We start from the raw sequence: 21,567 nt of genomic DNA, 5'->3' as shown, positions 1-21,567 counted from the left end.
AGTGTCTGCTGCCATGTGGAAACACGGCCGGCAATTCTGCGGAGAGTTCAGCCACAAGTGCAAGATGAACGATGAACGCTTCAATGAATATGACATTCGGCTATAAGGAACATGGAAAACTTGTAGCGTTCTTACATGCTTTTGAGTAATTATTAATGCGACTAAAACAAGCGAAGTCATGTAGTTTAATGTCAAACAACAGTTGACACTAAACTACGTGCCAATGTTGAAGAACTATATATCTCATTAATAGGAAAAGTATTTGGAAAGGGAAAAAAAAAATCACTTTTATGAACCAACAATAAACTTCGTATCTCGGTCTGACGGGTTGTGCAACATGATCAAATTTTACAAAAAAATTCCCATCAAATTCTTCAACGACCATAAATGATTACAACTTTTGCCACATTATTTTTAAAAATCTGCTGCAAAATCTGGCAATTTTGGCCCAAACAATCAATAAAAAGTGTATGTGTTGATGTATTTCATGTTGGTAAATTCATTTATTAATAAACCAATAAAGTTGGTATTATTGGTTTACAAGTAAGCAATGTAAGTAAAACAAAATAATGCTCATTTATTATTTAGCTGTAGAAATATTGCAGTTTCTTTCAATCTCAAGTAAGAGAAAGCAGTGAGCAGTGAAGCGCGTGAGCGACTGAAAGATGACTTTGTCAAAGCCGAGCCTAGGGGGGTTGGGTCTGCAGTTGTGCATCAAAAGGTCCAACATCCATAAAGCTCCACTGGGTGCGTGAATACATACGCACTTTGTATAGTGGCATTTGTATGTCTGGAACTCCATTTCAAATAATGCAAGGCCTGTGGCAAAACCAAACAGTAATGATGTTGCAGCAAACAGGAATTACAGATTTTCGGTTCTCATTTGAGATATATTTTTTGAACTCGACCAATGATGTCAAGGCTATTCAGATTCACTCAACGCCCTGCAGGTTCCCCACAAGGTTGGCCGTCAAATAAGAGGAAAAAGAGAAGTTAAACTGAACAAAAACAAATGCTTGCTGAAATATTCATGCCATGCTGCATTAGCCGTATTATGGGCAAGCAGCTCAGTTTCGATTAGTCCACACTGAAAGCTCGAAATTTGAATGAATAACATAAAAAAGAACACCACACGAGTTTAGCCATGGTGAGAGTGCTTAATAGCGAGATGGTAAAAAAAACGCTTCATAGCATTTGGGCTTCCTTCTTTTACTTTGCCACCAGCTAAAACATTGGTTTCGAACAGTAAATCATTTTCATACTATCATAACTGAAGATATAGTTAACGTTTATTCCACACTTTGGTAAAGTGTTTGTGTGCTTTTCTGAACTATGGGATATAAAATCATTTACGCTGACCTGAGAACGGAGTCTGAAATTCCCATATACTTTATAACAAAGACAGAATTAACATGAAATGAGTGTGAAAAATGAGTACGTAACTTCAGCCAAGCAACAAAGGCAACTAACATAGAACGGTTTGGGTTAAACAACTGAAGTGGTTGGTGTGGAGATACTGAATCTACAATGAGCCTGGTCATAATTTATGCAGACAGCTCTAACTGCCCAAAGCCAAGCTGTACACAGGAAGCATTGACTGCGTCTCCATCACTGGATATCAGACGCCTTTCCAGTTAAAATGGAGAATGTGGACAAGCTACTGCAGTGAAACACAGCATATGGTCTGAACAAAACTAATTTTACATGTAGAAGGAAGCTGCTGAGCGGTTGCAGAATGATACTGAAGACAGTATCATTACAGATTACAGTAGAGCGAAACCTTGAGTAAATAAATAAACAACTGCAGTCAGTCAGAGGATATTGGGAAAGCGATTTCTGCCTACCCCTGCACCGTCTTTGCATTTGAATAGAGATTTGCTGTTGAAAGATATAATAAAAATGCAATAAAATTTCTAGTGATATTTTAGTGTGTTGCACACAGATAGATGGGTCGCTCACTAGATGGATGGATGGATGGATGGATGAATGGGCTTCAGAGGCCTTCTGACTGCCAGGGACGGTGAGTATACCAGTGAGACTGCACCATGCTTCTCATTGTCCTGCTGCCACTTCAGTGCCTCTTCAAAAAAAACGTAAAGATGAAAAACACATTCATCCTCATGTACATGTTAATTCCACCTGCAAGTGCTAGTGTTGGCAAGAGGTGATATATTCAGACACACATCATCTGGATTCTGGTGAACACGATAGCAGTTGTAGTACAACTCACAACTTGAAATATCATTTCACAGCAGCATATATTTTCAGGTCATCCAGAGCTTTCATTTCAATTTTAAAAGCTTTGATTCCACTACTTTTGCGCACCAAATATACATCAGTTATTCCTTTTACACTGACGTTTTGCTCCGTACACTTCCCACTGACGCACAAGAAGAATTTCTTTTTCAGATTCTCAGGTCCATCACAGAGGAATCCTTTCAAGTTCAATCACTACATTCTTCAGTTGGTAACTACAAATGTTTGTTCATTTAGATGCAGTCAATCAACCCACTCTTGTGAATATTTCAGAAACACCTCTACATCACACTTCCACTGGCATAAAGCCGCACTAATGCAGAAACGCATGAAGATAAGGCTATATGAGAAGAATGCATGAACTGTACATGTGTATAGTCTGGATTTGCATTGACTGATGTCATATGTTTAAATCACTTCACTCTGTACTGCTGACTGGTGTCATGAATCATTTACAAATGTGTCCCCAGTATGGTTATGAAACCATCCTTCTGTTTAAAATATGAAGAAAGTTTCTCGTCAAATGATCACAAAAAATAAAAAATAAAATAAAAATCGATGAGGTTTATCAGGACTTTGTGAAACACATAAAGCTCAACACACAACAGACCATCACATGTTCCTATGAATGGATTTATACTTTTCTCAAGATTCTGTGATTGACTAACATCAATGATTAGATTATTATTCATATTTTGAATTTAGCTGGCATGTTAAGAACTGAGGACTTATTAAGTGCAGCCTGAGATAATGATCCACTAAAAGGCAGTTTGCCATTCAGTCATTTTAAACTCTATGGTCAAATTTCGTTGGGCAAAAGGAAGAATAGAAAAAAAAAACCCAATAGGTTTTACCAATTTCCCACATATTTTCAAATTAAATTTATCAAGCTCAAAAACACAAAGCTGCACAACACTCTTTTTTATAATTTGCCTCAGCTGCAAGTGATTGTAAGTAATAAGAAATGTAGAATTATCAACGGAAAAATGGATGCAAGTAAGTGGATTTGGAATTCAGCACTATACAATAATAATAATAATCGGGGTCCATAATTGTTGGTGTCATTGAAGCACGTTTCAGGGTCTCATTTGGTGCTACACTCTACTAAATATGTACATTCATCACGTGGCCTTCACAGTAAACAGGTCCACAAATGTATGTCACAACTCTGACGTAACATCTGTAAAGTTAAAAAACAGCAGCATAAGGTTCTATTACATCAACGGTTCAAGAAGCAAGGTTCAGAAGCCCACAAGGTCTGGTGATTTACATCGACTTATCTTCGCTTGGGTGCAAGATAAACGATTTCTAGCAACAATCCTGTTGCCACACATTAATTAATGAGGGATGTGTTAGGGGCTGAGCCACTTCCATCCGGTGAGATCTGATCCGTCAGAAAAGAAGAGAGAAAACAGTGGGCTGTGTCTCTTCTGCCAGTTAGAATCCCCAACCCACACAGCCTTCGCCGTGGTAATATGTTGATTCCTGAACACAGCGGCACCAGGAGTGTCACTGCTGCTATGCGGGTGTAACTTGATTCATGAAAAAGATAAATAAGCAATTTGCCAGGTTTCATACCGGGAAGAAAGGAAGCGCTGCATCAGGCTGAGTGGGTTTCATTTGGGCATATTGGAAAGGTGATTTGCTTGTCTGAGAGATGAATTCATATCAATGCACAACACAAGCGGCTTGCTTCTTAACTGGTGATTTTAATTCACTGTATTATTCCGATTCCCTAGATTATTGAACAACGGGATGAAAGAAGCAGAGCAAATAATAATCCATGTAACAAGCAAATCCAAGCACTTTAAGGTCGATTCACCCACCGCTCTCCGCGGCACGTGCATCATCATATTCACTCCCACCTTGTGGAGATGAAGTCCTGTGAGACGCCGAACACTCACAGTTGCCCACAAATATTGCCACCAATTTTCGCAATTGGCGAACCATTTTGAATCAATTCACAAATATTACCATCTATGATAATTTAAATGCATAAAAGAGGGAACTAAAAACCAGAACTCACAGGTTAGGCATGCCGTTACCAGAACACGATAGGGGCCGAATGTAAACAAACATGGCTGACCAATACATCCATCTCTCTCTCAACACTCTGTGTAATAGGGGTCGACCAATATGCTTTCTTTAAAAGCCAAAACCAAAATCTGGTGGCTTAGGAACACTGATAACTGGTCCTCATTTCCCATCATGTTGTTCTGGAACCATAAATGGTCACAACTTTCACTGAATTAAAAACAAAAATCAGTCACAAAATCAGGCAATTTTGGCTGCAACAATCAATAAAAATCTGCTACATTTTGGAGGCCTAAATAAACATGGAGCTAGTGTCTGTAGAAAATACAAAGTAATCACTTGGACCACCTGGACTCACTCTTTTAGCTTTTTTTTTTTCTACATCAGCACCAAATTCACAGTGTTGCTCAACTGCACAGGCATGTTGACGAGAATAATCGTTCAAGTATTGCTCCACACAAACCATTTTGAATTCGTAATTCATAAACCCAATATGCCAGAAATGATGGCTGTGTATTGCATCTACACCCAGCTTTTCCTCAGCAGCACCTGGTACCAGTTTGAGTATGATATGTAATGAGAAAATACTTTAACTGCAGTAGTATAACCAGCTAGAAACAATAAGACCGTTTTAAGCTTCAAAAATAATCCAATCTTTCATTTTAGTTCCGCCCCAAATCCCTGTATTCATTCAACCTTTTGTTTTTTGACTCATCCCGAAGAGAGCTCATCCATTTGCTCTCACAGGGCGCCGCCACATTGCTAAACTGCACTTAGGGCAAGTTTTGACACAGCCAGCGCTGACACCGACCTGCTTGCCGTTTGTAACTGCAGAGCAACAAATCACGTGCAGGCATGTTAGGGAAACAGCTTCTCCAGCAAAAGATCATCCAACTACATTTTCTGCGACCACAGGAGCATCCAAAAGTACGGAGTACGGAAGGAGACAAAACCACAATCAAATATTTCACACAGTCAAGATACTTTTGAGCCACTTGGATGTTTAGAGCAACAGGCAACAGAGAACAACAGACCAATGAAAGAATTTAAAATAGGTGATAAAAGCTGCCTACGTATAATTTAGGGTTCTTCTGCACCTTAGAGGCGAGAGGGGCCCCCGAATGCTGGGCATTTGACCCCCTACAATGAGATTTTCCTGTATAAGAGGAGTGTCTCCACTATTTCTATACTGAAAACAGAATCATCATCTACCTCTACAAAGGGACATTCCTGAATTCCTTCTGGTTCCTTGGACGACACCTACAACCGACGCAGGGTGATGAGCCTCATCATCCATCCAACGTCACCCAGTGACATATGAGTCAGTTGAAGTTTTTTAGAGCACTTGTTAAAGTGGCTCACATTTTCATAGGTTTCCCAGATGCATCCCACTGACAGGAGACGTGCCAGCAGCACCGGCTTGTTCATTTCCATCTCTGCAACGCCTCAGAAATCTTCCATTGGAGCTGTACCAAGTGGGAAATTGGTCTCCCCCACAAGTCTGAATCTGACATGCGCTTGGGGATGACAGTGGAGGGACTAAACAGTGAGACTGCCATTCCCTTTTAGCCAAATAAAAAAACGCAGTTCTCATTTAAAAAAAATGTGAAGTAGAGACATAAAAATAGCAGTTGTTGGTTATCTGAATGCAGTGAGAGACAAACACAAAGTCAATAAAGAAAAAAATATATAACAATAATTTAAATTAAAAAATAGAATGAATGGATTTAACGACAATGATAAACTTATCATAATCTAACCGGATCACAAATATTAGATGCGAATGGTCAGAGATTTTTAATACGCGAACAACTGTATTACAAACATTACAAGACAGCGTCCCATTCCCGACGCTACATTTATTTGACAGGGCTGAGTCAAGTTCACTGTCCTCCTCTTTGTGTTGTACACGACTCTAACGACACAACAGCCACAGTGACAAAGGCGCAACAAGTTTTCACCAGTGAAAAACACTGTTGATGAACAGCATTTAGACAATAATCGCGCGCAGCTGGATATTGAAGCGAGCAACTCATACTTCAATCCGCAGGGCACAAAAACACGACTCAAAGCGTCTTAAAGTGAAGGCTCGCCGGGGACAAAAAGCCTCCAAAAGGAGATAAAATCGGAACTTACAGCAGGAAGGGGAGCAGCCTCCGGAGTTACGGTTATCTCAGCGAGGACAGAAGTGCAGAAACATCGCCAGCGCGGAGCTTTCAGCAGCACACACGCAGCGCTGCCCACTACCGTAATACAGCCAGTTCCGTAGGCTGCGCACCAGGAATTCTGGCGGCTGTTATTTACAAACAAGCGGTGCGTGTGGGTTGAAATTGAGAAAATGTAAATGGAGGTATTTTGGTGTGTCCACGTAGGTGCTGGGAAAAAATCTTTTGCTATAAATACAAAGGTCCGATGTGTACATGACGACAAATGTAGGTAGACAGAATGCTGTTGGTAGAAAATATAACAATAAAAGTGCTGTAAAATATGAAAAACATGATTTTTTACACTACTTTTTTTCACATACAACCAGTTAAATGAGCAATTTCCCCTGGCTTCTGTTTCCTTCCATCCAAGATTAAAGGCCACTGTAACGTTGCCCACTGTGTGCAACCTTTTCATCTCTGCACAAATCAGCATGCAGCCATTAAATCGAATTCCAGTCAAGTCAATAGCAGTCATTTTAGCTGCATAAATAAATGAACAATTATTTATTGACACTGGAACATACGGTCGCCACATTTTACTTTCCGTCAACTGTTTATTTGTGCTGCTCTATTGTCTTTAATTGACTTTGTAACACCATCAAAGATTGACGGGCAGGTGTTAATAAAACAACTCTTCAGTTTGGAGCGGAGGTGCTGAATTACTGTTGGAGGATGGACCTCTGAGGATTTGTTGCCAGGATTATCATAAAGGTGTGGGCGGACGAAGGTGCACCACGGGTGGCAGCGGAAAAAGAGGTGCAACCAATAGCTGCGCTGTTTTAAACATAAACAACTGCATTAAGAAAGCCCTGTGAGCGCGGATTATTTTGGGCATAGCTTTAAGACTTACACAGAAGAGTGCCACTGGCAGGGTATGAGATTATTTAAAAGTCAAATATTCATGGACCATTAAAAATCTAGCAGTGGGAAATACAATTACACAAGGTACCACTTTATATCTTGCGACAGGTGTGAGGGGCAATTGAATGAACTGTATTTTAAGTGGGTGTTTCATTTGTGTTTCTTTCTTAAAGTGGGTGATTTATGAACCCATGTGATCTACAGCTATCACCCAGACACAGGCCTGGTGACTCTGGCATCCCAGCAAGTGAAGAAAACTGGATTAGTGCGTTCATGTTAAAACATGTCTTTGTATTTCTCTTGTAAAGATCTTTGACATGAATCTCTTAGTAAGTCGATCAAGTAATTTTCAAAAAGGCATGTAACAAAATATGTTTTGTACAAGAAGTTTAAGTCAAAATGTATAAATATTACTAGAAATTCATTACCATTAATGCTTTTTATGAGGAAAAAAAGGGAATTAAGAGGAAGAAGAGACAGTATTCCCTTGCAAAAGTTAAATAAACATAATCATGATGAGCAGTTTATTCAAACATTGTTTGAACTCAAAATAACAGAACCTTTTCATCGTGGTCAGTCACTTCTTTTGACAGTGAGAAATACAAGCAAGAGTCCCATGTAGTCTACACGCTGCTGTATTTTTCGGGTGGGACCCAAGCACACCCTTCACTATTATTGAACATAAAAGTGAAAAAATTCCTCGAGATCCAAGAAGTAACTTTTCTTTTGATAACTTAGATCTTTATTTTAATGAGCCGATGGCACTTTTTTTTAACGTGCTACCATTTCTTGAAAATGCAGCTTGATGGTGAGAACTGAAACATTCTCCGAATACATCATCAGTTTGACAAGTTTTTATTAAAGGCTACAATTCTATCCATGCATACCTTGGCTTCAAATGAATCAAATGAAGGTCAGATGAATCCCATAATGCATACGTGGAAACCTCTTTGTGACATACAGTATGAACACATGATATTTAAATCATGTATACATACATCTTGAGTTAACCACCGCTGGAGCCTACGCACCTGTCAAATTAGTCACTTTGTATTTCTTAGTCAAGCCGCAAAACGAGTGAATGAAAAAATGGATTTGAAAAAAAATGTAAACAACCAACCATTACCGTGAACATTTAGTTCCATTTTTTTTTAAAGTACATTAATGGGTGCTTTTTCATCTAGCAGGCGGAGAACGGTCTGGATGCAGTTTGCGTTACGGAAGAGAAAAATGTAGTCTGAGTGCTAAGTGTGTTTTAAATGTAGGAGGAATGTGTGCTTTGTCTACTCCCACTCAAACCACTCAAACACCTTCTGAACAGTTTGAACATCTGTCTGTCTGTCTGTCTATCTGTCTGTCTGTCTATCTATCTATCTATCTATCTGTCTATCTATCTATCTATCTATCTATCAAAAACACATTTTTTGCCGTGGACAGGTATAAATTTATTTAATCTTTTCGATCCTGCTGTCAGTATGTTTATGGTTTGGGACTGTAACCTCACCTCAACCTCACCTTAGCGCTTCAGGCAAGTTCTCCCTGTTCCTTCATGCGTTACTCCTCCGGCACTCAGTTTTTTTCCCACAGAAATAAACAGATTGATTGCCTGTCTGTGTCTGCAAATGATGACAAGGCTGTCTCCGGCCTTGTGCCCTATGTAGCTGGGAATCACTCCACCTTCATAGTGGAATCATAGATGATAATAAACAAACATGTCAGTTAGGTCCAAATTAAAATGCATCTGACCATCCGAAATGGCACCCAGAGGAAGAAAGACATGGACTTACTAGGACATATTTGGAGAAAGCTAATTAATATTGTGTAAAGGATCAAGCAACTAATATAAATAAATCACAGGACATTGCTTGTTTACTTTACGAGCCAGCATCATAGTCAAACTGTCTTGTTTGTGTACTTAACTGGCATCCTGACTTCCTTCTTCAATTTGAGTTCAATTTTTTTGACTTGTTTGCACACGTTTTTAACTATATGTTATTACGTCACAACGTCATGTATAGACTGAGATGTATCCTTGGTATATTGTGTACTTTGTACGCAAATGTTTAAGCACATGTGCAACAAATTGCACGTAGCTAGGCAACGGTATGTGTATGTGAGCTGCCATCGTCTGAATGATGTTGCACTATGCAGTTAGACATTGGAATTTTTTACATTTTCAAAAACAAGTAATACTTCAAATTAAGGTTTTTAAAGCATTTTTTTTTTTGCTATACACATGACATTCATATCCACAAACAGTTCAACACAGTGAATTAACCAAGCCTGATGAGCAAGTAGCCATGGAACTCAATAAAGCAACAACACTGTACGCTGCTAATGGCTAATGCGGAACAGGTGGATGCTGCTCAACAATTTGTGTTTTTTATTTCTTAAAATAAAGGCTCTAGTTTAGAAATATTATGATAAATCGCAATATAGCACAATATATCATATGATCACTGTATCGGCATATGTATTGTATCGGCAGACTCCTTCCAACACTCAGCTCTGCTTGAAAGTGACAAATTTTCCATTACAGAAATTATATCAAGGCAACGGCTCTGCTCATTGATGGCACAAAATACAGAAAAAAATGTGCTGCTAGTGATGTTTTCATGAAAATTATAGCATCATAATGCCATCACCAAACTTATAGCATGTGCGTAACACAAGACCAGGCACAATGGAAATGCTGGTCATGTGATGATAGCTATAACTAAACATATAATCCTGTATCAATGACATAAAGACAAAACTGGAACGAGGTTAAAAGTGAGCAAGTACTCATAGCTGTGGATGACTATAATATGACCAATTGAGTTTTATTTGACTAAAAAGACAATGGACGAAAATAAAACTGAATAAGTGTCAGATGAATGAACACTTGATTTCCCATCCCACTTCAACCTAATGGGGACCAAATAGCTACAGTAGAGATGTCTCCAAATGTGGTCTCAGGGTCACAGATCTGAGTCGTGGTCATGACCAGACAATACTAGCACTGACTACTCATTCAGTCACCAATCACCATTCACACTTTTCACAACTTTGCATCTACTTTAGAGCATGTAGTTTATAGAGTATATTTCCACAGCTGATTTTAAGTCACTGTTGTCTCAGCAGATTGTCCATTTAGTCATTCGCACTGACTAGCAACACAACAGATGTAAATGAGAGTCTTCTGGTTGGTGGAAGAGCGCTAACACTAATGCACTAATGCTGGTAGGAAAACACATTGGCACAAAAGGATCAAGAGGAGATATGCCAGAACAGAGCATTGCAATGGCTATGGTTAACCACAAATCACCATCTTTTACGTGTTCAAATTCACCTCCAAGACACCTAGCTACTGTTGTTATCGCTCGACCCAGACATCTCTGCCTAACAGCAAAGCTAGACAACAAACTGTCCGACATCTTTCGAGGAATCCATCCTGTCTTTGTCCATGGTCTCAATATTTCCGAACATAAGCAACCATGTTTGTCTCTCCTTATGTACACAGATTCAAGACGGTATTTTGCTCTTCTGACATGTGATGTGCTTCACAACTCATCTTGCGAAGAACAAGAAAAATCAATGAGCATCCTAAAAAAACCCTGCCAATGTTCTCTCTCGCCCGAAACGACAGGTGAGCAACACGTGCCCACACACACGCTGCAGATGAAGGAAAGGGAAAAATGAACACCACAACCTCACTTCCTCCAATTGTGTGAAGACGAGTTCCAATTCCTGGATTTTTCTTGCGCCGTCTCATGCACAGTGATGAGGTGGGGGCTCTAAAAATAGGGGCTGTGAGAATGAGCTTTGGAATGAAGGTTCTTCTTCACTGGGTTGTGAGTGATTGGTTTTCTCACCCTTTGTGAAACAAATGTTTAATAACATGTATAAATCGATGCTGTAAGAGTTTTCGCCCGCAGGTCAGCTGTTCTACAATAAGGGAATGATTTATAGGGAGCCAGTGTGCTAAAGAATGTTGGAGCTGAACCCTGGTTTTTGCGTGATCTGAATGGATTTGCTAGTGTTGTAGTATATAGTATAATATAATATAATATAATATAATATAATATAATATAATATAATATAATATTACACCTTAGATTGGGGAACGCATGTTAACTACTAATGAACTTATTTATTATTTATCTTATTTGTTTATATTCTTTACGGTTCGTACTTACAGTGTGAATTCCAGGGTAAACTAGTCAGTCCTAACAACAACTAATCAATACTTTATAATGATGAATTACTAACTCATATGCTGTGAATACACATATGAATAAGTCGTATGTTTGTGACTAAAGTGTGAGTAATATAATATCACATAATAGAACAGAACATCCCTTCACATCACATCCATGTCCAGTGACTGTCCCTGTTATACTGGACTGCACTTCATGTTTATTCCGTCATTGTTGTTTGAAACCTGATTTTAAGTAGTCAAATCTAAGCAGTGCTCTGGAAAGAAAGCTGCATCTCAGACCCTTCATGAATGGCGAACGCCGTCTCAGAATCCTGCTCGCACATGAACAGTGAGTAATCAACTGTAGTGGATAACCTTTGCAGCTCCTCAGTCTGAGTCACAGCTTGACAACCACCGTCACTTTCATACATAAATACACTGCCGGGAAAAGTGGGATTGCTAGTGCATGACAGATAGAAGGAGCTCTTCCCCTGATTCTCTTGTTTATTTGCCACCAAAGAGGTGCCGCCACCGATCGAAGGATGTTTGAATGCAAAGGTCAAGTATTACTTAAATACAGCTCCAGCAGTCCTCCCTCTCAGCACGGCGCTCTGTCTACGTCTGTCAACACAAGCCTCAGCAGGCAAACGCAATCCAAGTTAATCATTTCTCTGCCTTATCGTCCGATGGTAGATGAAGCGTCATCAAAAACCCTAATGCAAAAATAATGAAAGTAAAGGTAAACGCTATCATTTCAAGAGAAGGTTTCTTGGAGGGTGCGCCGCCTCCAGGAAATAATGAAATACATGGAGCTCAAAATAGGTTTTAACACATGACAAGTGACGCCTGTGTTAACATTCAAAAGCTATACAGTAACTGGGAGAAGACAATGTGGCTTCATTCATGCGGGCTGTATTCAAACGTCCCCCACGCCTCAGCTGCATGTGCGCCTTTTAATTGATGCGCGGCACAGACGGCATCAGCTTTTTTCCTACCCTATCAAAACTGCCGCATTAAATTGCTCTTTAATTTATGGGTTCCTAATAATCAGAGGCAGAAGGAATTTAAAGAGCCTTGTTTAATGAAAAAAAAACTGCATTAATTCTAATTATTTCTAATGTGAAGTCGAATGAGGCGCCGGCTGAGTAGGGGACGTGAGGAGGACTGGAAAACAATGGCAGCAAATTCATTATTGATTTCACCCAGTGTTGAAGTATGTTTCCTTCACGACCAACACATGTGGATGAAAGCTAAAGTGAAAATCATTACAGCAGGGTGACGCTCCGATCACAGGAGCCGTGGCAGCGACATGGAAGCAACACCGGCTACTTTGGTGTCTGAAAAATGGTGTCATTATCTCAGTAGCCAGTAACCAGTATAAATATTTTATCAAGTTTCAGCTCTGGTATACAGATGAGACGAATGTCTGAATGAGAAATATGTGGCTGTAAAAAGAATATTTTAACATGTATTTAGAGACCAGGGATGTTCGTTCGCGTTTATGATAATATAAAATCGGGGTGAAATGTTTTATTAAATGATTCGCTTATTAACCCCCTGAACACCTGTTGTCACTTGTTATGAACCACACTATGGATGATGCATATCCAATATTTTTCTGGAACCTTCGATAGCTATTTTTAGTTTCAACTCCAAAATTGTGACACTAAAGGGGCTGATTTACTCTAAGCTGAAGGTTTCCCCTGCGACATTATCGTCATGACAGAGAGGGTGATACATTTTGTAATTTTCTTTCATTTTTCCTGTCGAAAAACTCCTCATGTTCCCGCACTTGCACTGAAAACAAAGCCTTGAAAACGTGTACTTTGTGTGCGACAATCACACATATTTACCTGAGAAAACTGGTAGTGATCTGTAGATGTGGTCATGGGAAGTGTTTGAAAGCACAGCGTGTCACAGGCAGTCCAGACCATGTGAAGTTATCGCGCAGTGCAAGGCTCTTAAGTGCAGAGAAGCAGTTGTTTTTGTAGATCAAGGCCACCACGTTGCTGCCATTCTTCATGGCCAACAGGACAAACCTTGTTTTGTCAACGAAATGAACATGACTCACTCTGTTTCCTGGATTTTTTGAAAGGACAATTTATGTCTCCGCTAAACACAATGGCATTAGGAGACCTCAAATCAAGCCTCGGTTTGCTCGAGGGAATTACAGCTGGAACACATCCTTTACAGAGAACATGAGAAGTTCCAAAGTCTAGAAAGCAGAGGCGCAGCCTGCAATAATCACGGTGGGTCTGACTCTCAGCAACACATTGATTTGTTCAGCGTCCTGCTGACGGTGAGACTGAGGCACTCATGAGGACAGGTCAGGGGAAAGTGCTGTCTGTTCTCTACCCAGGAAGTAAAGTGAGACCCAAATCGCTCTCCTGATGTTTCCTCTCTGCCTGGTAAAATATGACATCTCTCCAGGGATCCACAAGGACAGCTGGCTCGGCTGATCGACCTCCCCTGGGCTCCCGAGTCTTTAACTGCAGATCAGGCTATATTTAGAAATCAGGCCAATGTAAAGTGGTATCATTTGATATTTGGAGGAAACCTCTGGCGAAATGTCCATGAGCTCATAGGAAGACAGCTCCTGATGTCCCTCTGGCCTTTGACATATTGCATAACACCCTCTCAGCAAGCCTTGGGATTCATGAGCATCTGCAGCTTCTGAATAATGAATTCATTCATTTATTGTCGTCTTGAGCTTAAGCGACTCCATTCTGGAACATTTTCTGGAACATTTTTCTGTCCAAGTTCAGAACAAAGTATAACATATAAATCATTTTTTATTTGTCGAGAAGAACTAGAAGATAAGAGTTCAGGGATTTGTTGTGGATGTATCTAAGGCAACCTTTCACGAAGTAGCGTTTCAGTCATCGTGCAACTGTAAGAGCCAGCTGTGTATGAAATTTGAGAATAATCATCGACCCATTTTCTGCTAGCCGTCACTCTCGCTATAGCAGACACACAAGATGCTGAACATTTTATAAACTGATGTTTAACAGACGTGGACAACATATTTATAACCCAGAATGGAATCAGAATCAGAATAGAATTTATTGCCATGGTCAGTGGGGGTCCCACCAACTAGGAAAGTGCTTCGAAATAAAGTGCTGTTAAAATAAAATAAAATAAAATAAAATGGTGGTGTCATCCGCAAACTTGATCTGCTTCACGAACTGGTGGCTGGAGGTGCAGCAGTTGGTGTAGAGGAAGAAGAGCCATGGAGAGAGAACACAGCCCTGAGGAGACCCAATGTTGAGGGTCAGAGTGTCGGAGACAGTCGTCCCCAGCCACACACGCTGACTCTGTAAGTCTGTAATCCATCTGCAGAGGGAGTCAGGCACGTTGAGCTGGCGAAGCTTGTCTTCAGGCAGAGCATGGATGTTGCTTTATGTTCAGACACAATCGTCAGCCTTTTTCCTGTTGTCGTGTGCAAAGTCAAAACCAAAACAATGGGCAACTTTTGGTTTTGCCTTTCCATCTGCAAAACACAATAGAACAAGGCAACAGAAGAAGGCAACTCAAAGCGTAGAATTCAAAGTTCATTTCTGGGGTTTTAGCTGTGTGACTGCAGCATGAAAGGGAACAAAGCGATCAAAAAAGCTTGCAAAATATGAAAGATGAAAGAACCAATATCGCATTTTTTCACACTTGTTTCCCTAACAGGTTTGACAGGGGGCTGGACCTGAGCCAGCTGAACGGGTGAAGGTCAGCAGTCATCATTGCAGTGCACACATCTAACAGTTGTCCAGGAAACATGTGCCATTTCCATTCAGCATTTGCTTTCAACAATAAACAAACAAAAATCTTAGAATTTGTTTTTGTCCTAGCAATAAGAGAACTTACCACTTCATAAAGCCAGATAGGTGAACAGACCCAACCCGATTAACTACACTAACATTTACAGAAACAGTTTTAAATGGTGGAATGTAAAACAGAACAGGAATGAATCATGGTTTGTATAGAAAAGATATTGTTATTATTATGGTTTAATTTAATAAGAAGAAATAGAGTACAGTATCAAGAGCATGCTTTTAAGGATTAAATTGGTTAAAAATTATAATTTTAAATGAATATGTGCTGCAGGAGAGACCTCCCAAAGATGGGGGAAACTGCCATGTCTTTGATAAAAATGACTAAAAAGTTCTTGCTATATATTTGCACTCACCAACAACTCATTAAATGCACACTGGCTTTGCTAAATGGCTCTATAAATGATCGTATTACCACTAGTTTTTTGCCACAAAAGTGCCTCAGTAAACAAGTTATGAGGCAAAATGCACGTTTGATGTGACTAAAACATTTGATAAATATACATAAGTGTCACAGACTTGCATAATATTCAGACTAGATTACATAAAAGAATCTGACCTGCAAAGCTTCAAGTGTTGTAATTTGAGCCGCATTAAAGGGAAATAAGTTTGTAAATGATCTCTGCAGGGAAGAGAAGAAGAGTTTATTCCGAGTCAAGCTGGAAGCAGGAAATGAAGGCAACACACGTTCACATCAGTCTGAATAAATTCATGTTAGTCAGCAAAAACTCTGAGGGGCGACAGTTGGAGTCGACGCTGGGAATTCATAACCGCCCCAAAGAAAGCTCAAGCAGACGAAGAGAAATTGTTATAGCGATGGAAATATGATTCTCCAGAGCTGGAGTCATTCCTCATGTCTAAGAGGCTGGAATGGTTCTGGGAGCATTTTCAAAGGGTCTGACTTTTCGTCACACAAATGACTTTCTCTTCATTACGCAGGAAGTAAGAAAGTAATTCAGCGTCCTGGCACAGCTGAATGCCACTGATGGATGTACATTAATATTCATGCATGCCAGGGGTAAATCACACTCAATATTATCCTCCTGTGGAAGGGACAGTCCAGCGGAAATGTCGAGTCGGGATTGAAATGTTGGTGATTGCGGTGTGACTGCCAAACTTTTTTTCACCGAGTCTGATTACAGTTTGTGCCCCTCATTTGCCACATTCGGTTGTTCCTCTCCAGGTCAAGAGCTCCTGCACAAGCGCCGTGACGGTGGAGGACCATCATGACGCTGATCCCATCATTAATATCCAGATTCCAAACTGGTAATGACACTGCAAATTGGATGACGGCTAATTGTCCGGTGAGTCATCGCACACAGAGGAATTCCTGTGGCGGAAGAAATGAGGGTGTAAAGTTTTGATGTGTTTCTGCCAGATGGTGACCCCACAGTCAGCTGGGTGATGGATCAGAAATGGGTACACATTGGGACAATCTGCACTTCATCGCACAGGGACGGGCGGATCCATTTTCCTTTGCTCTTTTCGTGCGAGGTGGTGAGCGAGAGCAAGAGATTCTATTTCTGTAACCTTCGGATCTAAGGAGCAACAGATGAGTTAGACATGCTAATATATACACATGTACATGGCGGGTTTGCCCTCCATCACACACAGCACGACACTATGTAGTGATGAGTCCTTTTCTTTTTTTTTTTGCTGATTTTTGCTGTTGCTTTTTTTTGTACAAGCAAGACGTTGACAGATGCCGATGAGATTAGGGATTTAAATTTAAAAAGATTGTTGGAGGTGAAAGACGAAGAGGATGACAACCCATGAGGTTCATGGAGGAGGTGAATGAGGACATGCTGGGATGATCCAGATAGGTTGAGGTGAAGGAGGCTGACTTGCTATGGCAACTCGATTCAACATTGTGCCACTGGCCAGAAAGAGAAAGTTGACAGTAAGTGTCTACTGCAATGTATTTGTGAGACTTGCTTCATAACATTTTCTATCTTCACGTATTGAAGCTCACTTATGTTCAGTTTGTGACCCGGCAATGAATGATATCAGTTTAATAAAACTGTGGGAAAAATGAGTCTTGCTAAAAGCCTGAGATCACCAGTCTTACACCTAGTTTCCTATTCATTATTTTTTACTACCGTTTCGGAGAACAGGGAAAGAAATAACCTCTTACACAAGACAAAACAATCGATGAGTGTGACCGCGAAATGCATCTTTAGCACACTGCTGACAAGTACTTTTTCAATAAAAGCCTCAGGAGATGCTGGTGTTAAATGCTGCGACGTCATACAAAAGGCAGGAAGACTCTAGACGTGTGAAACAGTTTATCTACTCACGTGTAACTCCTGCCCTCACCTGCCGAGCGACTGCGAGAAGAAGATGATCAATACAAGTGACCCTTGGAAACATAAGAAGCTCCACCTTACAGGGGGAGATGGTCCTGAAAAATGTAGGTGAAACATGGTAAGCCTGTCTTCTTCAAAACATATATTTATTAATTATTTCATTTTTTCCCCACAGCAGTCAACAGTGGGCTGCATGTCAATGAGACATAGAAGGTCAGCAAAACACAGCAGCAGCTTGTTTGCTCTGATTAAAGCGGCGGAATCAAAGAGTGCCCTGCTGTGAGGCGCATTGATCACGAGACACATCAGATCTGCTGACTCATCCCGTTCATCTCGCCAATTACTTTTAATGGAACTGTGCAACACGTTGTGAATGCAAGTTTATTCACGCGTACACTTGAACACGCAGCCGCCACGCAGGGAAGGTGCGACGTCCTGACAAAGCCAGCGGCTGTGTGTTGCTTCCACAGGAAACAGGAAGGAAGACAGGGCGAGAACTGGAGAAGGTTGGACGTGTGGAGTGGAGGCCTCGCCGTCTTTCCTGCTATCATCAGGATATATTTAGAGTCATTCGATGCTGCAGGTGATCAGCAGCCTTGCGCTGCTGCAAGGTCGATTCTCTGTAAATGTCCCGAGATCATCAATCCAGATAACTCTTTTGGGAGTCAGTCGTTTCCTATCTCCTTTCTCAAAGATCATCTAAAGGTCTGTCCTCACTGTCTGTGTATCTCCTCGATGGGCTTCCTCCTCCTCCTCTGCATCGCTCTGTTTAAACACGCCATGTTAGAACATGGCATGGATCTGAATCAGACGCCAAGTCCAGAGGCTAATGTTGAAAAACATTCAACACACGATCACAGTTTATTTTCCAACTACTTGAGCTTTAAGCACTACTGCACCTTATCTTCTCAATAGAGCTCATAAAATATGATGGAGCAACTGTGCAATGAAGGGACAAGTTTAAGTTTGTCTCAAAAAATGTTGCACTTGTTCTTGCAATGGAAAAGAAACATGGATAGAAATGTCATGTTTCCTAGGCTGAATGTGAAATAGGTGCTTTCACTGTTTTTGTCAGGCCCAGTGTAAACATGGATATGAAGGTGTTGGGTTTGAGAAACAGCATGCTTGATCCCACCTACTGGAAGTAGAATTGAAGTCATGGGGCGACAAGCGACACAGCACAAAGGATGACAACATAAAACTGAGGTGAAAGGGAGCAGATGCACACCAAGGGAGGAAGAGCGAGCTAGTAAAAATTGCAGGGGTCGGAATTGGCAATAAAAAACAGCAAGTCCGGAGATAAAGACACAAATCAAGAACATGGAGACACCAGGCCATGTACTGAATAGTAGCAAACACCTGTACTTTTTGGTCATTGTCTCGAAAAGAAAAATAAATAAAAAATAATGAAATGAAAACAAAAAACACAGTATAGTGTCTTGCTCAGCAATGAAACTATACTATTCTTGCAATGAAAAGTGGCAGAGATATTCAATAATATTAATTATATTATATTATATTATATTAAAAAATTACTTTAACTTGACTTTAAGTTCAATATAGTGGTGTTAGTGGTCTTTTTTTAATGTAGTTTCACCAACATTCTATGCTATAAAGTCAATATAGTTTAGATAGATTTCATGACTTTTTAACAAAAATTCTCTGTGGAAACTTTCAAGGCATTTTCTGTGGACCTCTATACATTTTACTTCCCATAAATAATCCAAATGCATTATACATTTGTTACTACACTTACTTACTTACTAAACGGTAAACGGTACTAAAAGGTAACTATCCTTTACTATAAATAACTGACCTATCCTAATATACCTCAGGAGTAAATTCCGCATTGCATATGATTATGTTTCACACCTGTCTCTTCCATTAATAGAATGAAAAAAAGAAAGCCATAGTTGCTCTCCCTGTAGATGACAGTGAGAATAAATTTAGTGGTGAAGAAAGATATTGAGGATACTGGAGACAGTAAGTACAGTGGAGACTGGCTTTTGTCCTGCAGGGACTGGAGCATCCCAAACTAAGAGGTACACTGCCTGCTCTAGTTCAAATACTGTACAAGGGCACAAGCAGCTTTTGCATGCAGTGGATGAAGAAGAGGGGGTGACCCTGCCAACATGCTGAAGGATACTTAGCTAGTTGAAAAATGTTCTTGAATGGTTGGATTCGATTCCATTAACAGGCCACATTATATTCTGAGAACAAGTGAAGCCAAAAAACAAAAGCAATATTAGACTGCAGTTTTGATATTTTTACTATTATTCACTATTGTACAATAGGAAGGTAATCCCTCCATGACATTATGTTATTCACTATAAAATGTGTTATTTAATTGTAGATATCATTTGATATTAAATATATTTTATTTAAAGACACTCAAACTGGAAGAGCATTTTAAGAGGTGAACATCTTGGAAACCATAGGTGAGACAATACGATAGTTTAAATCACTTAAAAAAAAGACATAACAGGACAAAAAAAAGTATAGAAATAACTCTCATAGAAATAACCTTTCTATGAGAGTTGGTAATGCAATGAATGATGGTAATATGTTTTGTTGTTTTGCTCACGAGGGCCGCATAAATCCAGGCAAAGGGTCACATGTTCAAACTCAGTGTCCATTAGTCACTGCAAGCCATCCATTCTGCACAGCAATAATACTACAATGCGAGCGATACAAGCCGCAGTGCCTTGATCTGTGTCAGCACAAAACTGATTCCCAGCGGTTTGTGTCTCCAGCAGCCCATCGACTCTGACCTCAGTGCGAAGGAGCGTGGTAACATCAGAGCTGAGTAAATGAAAAAGAAGTGCTCAACACACTCAGAGAGATGACAGATAAGAGTCTACAGTTGATGTCTGAAGCAGGATGGTGAGACCGGATGGCAGCGCGTCTCTCTCTGCCGAGTATTGAACAGCTGCTGCTTTTAACCTCAGAGTGTAGATGCCTAAAGGACACTGTAGTGTAGTAGAGTTGTAGAGCACAAACCGATAAGGTGTCATTCACCACAGTTTTTATCATGTGGACCGAGGAAGATTTGAATTCTCAAGCTCATGTAGAACTGTACATTTGTCATGTAAAGAGGAGGGCTGAGTATGAATTGCATGGATCTGTTTATTGGCTCAGTCAAAATGGAGAGCTTTTCCTTCAGGAAGGGATGGGCAACTCTGCGTGTCCCTACAAACAAGGGCGGTTTGCTGAAGTAGCAAAGCAGGTAATCCATTAAGAAACCAATGTGGTGATCTGCACCTCAGTCACGTCACACTCAAATGTCAGGTGATTCCTTGCAAGCCATGCAAGAAGGTTACTGAAATACAGATCCTTCTCCCAGCCACTATGTCTCAAACACCAGTTCGATGATGAGCCGCAACACCACCTGTTCCCAAAGTTCAAGTCCTCTTTGTTCAGACGCCTCTTTGGAGATTTCTCTGTTTGTTTATTTCGAACAGTCGCTTTGATGCATTACTCCAGAGACGTCCCTTGCTCACCGCAACCTTTCTTTTCCACCTGTCTTCAACAGAACCTCCAAACCTTGACAGATAAACCTGAGCATGAACGTCACTTCGTGAGTGCTTCTCTGCCTCCTCGCTAGCGGTAAATCGATTTGCCCTCCCATGTCACGCCACAATAAACCCGTCACATCTTCCGTCTCAGATTTCCCTGGACTGTATGAAGCCTGGCAGGTGACCAGGTCATACACCAGACTCCCCAATCACCTGAGCTCACCAACAGTTGCCATGACAACAGAGGAGCTAGCCGCGAGGCATGGCATGTTTGCGTGTCTCCTTCCCTGGAATGCTCACACTGAGGAAGCAGGCCTCCAAATAATATAGCACGAGGATCTGTCACCCCACATCTGTCGGTAAGAAAACTGGACAGAGATGGCTGCA

General features: G+C 40.5%; 1 protein-coding gene across 1 annotated transcript in view; it reads right to left on the bottom strand.

Annotated features, from left to right (window-relative positions):
* Nucleotides 1-6,492, bottom strand: part of LOC128770999 (tumor protein p53-inducible protein 11-like) — a 34,403-nt gene extending 27,911 nt beyond the window's left edge. The window contains exon 1 of the mRNA XM_053886063.1: nucleotides 6,427-6,492. The gene's annotated coding sequence lies outside the window, so the exon portion shown is untranslated. The remainder of the gene's footprint in view (nucleotides 1-6,426) is intronic.
* Between the last annotated feature and the right edge of the window lie 15,075 nt (nucleotides 6,493-21,567).

Source organism: Synchiropus splendidus, chromosome 14, assembly GCF_027744825.2.
Source record: "Synchiropus splendidus isolate RoL2022-P1 chromosome 14, RoL_Sspl_1.0, whole genome shotgun sequence".
Classification (NCBI taxonomy): domain Eukaryota; kingdom Metazoa; phylum Chordata; class Actinopteri; order Syngnathiformes; family Callionymidae; genus Synchiropus; species Synchiropus splendidus.
The sequence above is the reverse complement of the archived record's forward strand: the minus strand, read 5'-3'. Positions and strand labels throughout refer to the sequence as shown.